We start from the raw sequence: 1,370 nt of genomic DNA on the forward strand, positions 1-1,370 counted from the left end.
TTTCCCAGTCAATTATTTTGAGGAAGACTTTTTTTCTTGTGCAATACCCTGCATGCTGCTGTCACTCTGTCTCTATTTCTCTTTTTCCTCACTCCATGACCAAGGCTCCCTCCTCTCTGCAGCACCCACAATTCTCTTCTTCCCCAAATCAATTTTCTGAAGTTCCTACCTTCCACATTGTGGTTGTTTTTCTCCTTCTAGATATGCAGTTTGTTCTCTCAGTCCTCACATTGATTTACTGAGTGTTCGTAATGATTTGATATTTATCTGTGTTCAAGGTAGAAGATGAACATAAGGTCCCCCTATTATCTGACCATCTTAACTCCTTGCATAACATTTCTTGTTGATCGTACCACTGTGTACACCTTCTTTGCCCATCAGCAGGACTAATGTCTTGGCAGTCGTGGTGACAGTGATTTTGAAAGTGGAAGATCCCCCCAGTGCTCTTGGTATGAACATCCATGGTAAATTCCCATTCCTGAAAAGTGAGTCCCAGATAACAGAACATTTCTGGCCTCCACATTCCATCCATTCACAAAAATACTTGATTGGCCTTTGCCAACCAGAACACCAACCTTTGCTGGCATGATGTTGGCAAAGGTTTTTCTGGAGACTGCTGCCCAGATGGAGGGCAAGTCCTTACAGCTCACAATGGCTATGTCCTGACAGGTCTCACCAGCCATGAAATTGTTGATGTAGGTGCTCCAACTTGTCATGGCACTGCTACTGGGGCTACTGTCTGCACAGTGGTTAAGGGTATCACCACTGGGTTGGTGCCCTTGGGATGTTAGATAGGGTGATGTGGAGAGTTCAGGGGCACATGATGCCACCCAGACTGTGGCTCTGCTAGCTGTGCAGCAGCCCTTGTACCACCACTTCTTCCATACAAATTTTACAATCAGCTCATCAAATTCCACATGAGAAAAATTGTCGGGACTTGACTGTTATTACATTTAACTTATAAATTAATTTTATAGTTAATTTATTTAAATATTAAGTCACAAATATTAATTTGTGAACATTGTATACCTCTCATTTATGTCTCTAAAAATTCACAATGAAATGTTCTAATTTTTCTAATTTTCTGTTGGTTGTTTTCTAGTTAGATATTTTTGGACCATATAAAATGGTAACCTTTTAAAGGTAAGCCTTCATATTTCTGTTTGCATATAAAGAGATAATAATTTCATATTAAACCTGTATCTAGTATACAACAGAAATCTAGTTTTTATCCTAATTTGCTAATTTACAGAATTATTTGTATTTCCAATCTACAACATTTTATCTTCTGTATATAGTAGTAGTTTTTTTTTTATTTCTAGTCATTTTACTTTATATATATATATATATATATATAAATATATATAATC

At 37.3% G+C, this 1,370-nt stretch overlaps 1 pseudogene; it reads right to left on the reverse strand.

The window, feature by feature from the left end:
- Nucleotides 1–318: 318 nt before the first annotated feature.
- On the reverse strand, nt 319–716 carry LOC145713755 (profilin-1 pseudogene; annotated as a pseudogene).
- Between the last annotated feature and the right edge of the window lie 654 nt (nt 717–1,370).

Source organism: Panthera onca, chromosome X (assembly GCF_046562875.1).
Source record: "Panthera onca isolate mPanOnc1 chromosome X, mPanOnc1 haplotype 2, whole genome shotgun sequence".
NCBI lineage: Eukaryota > Metazoa > Chordata > Mammalia > Carnivora > Felidae > Panthera > Panthera onca.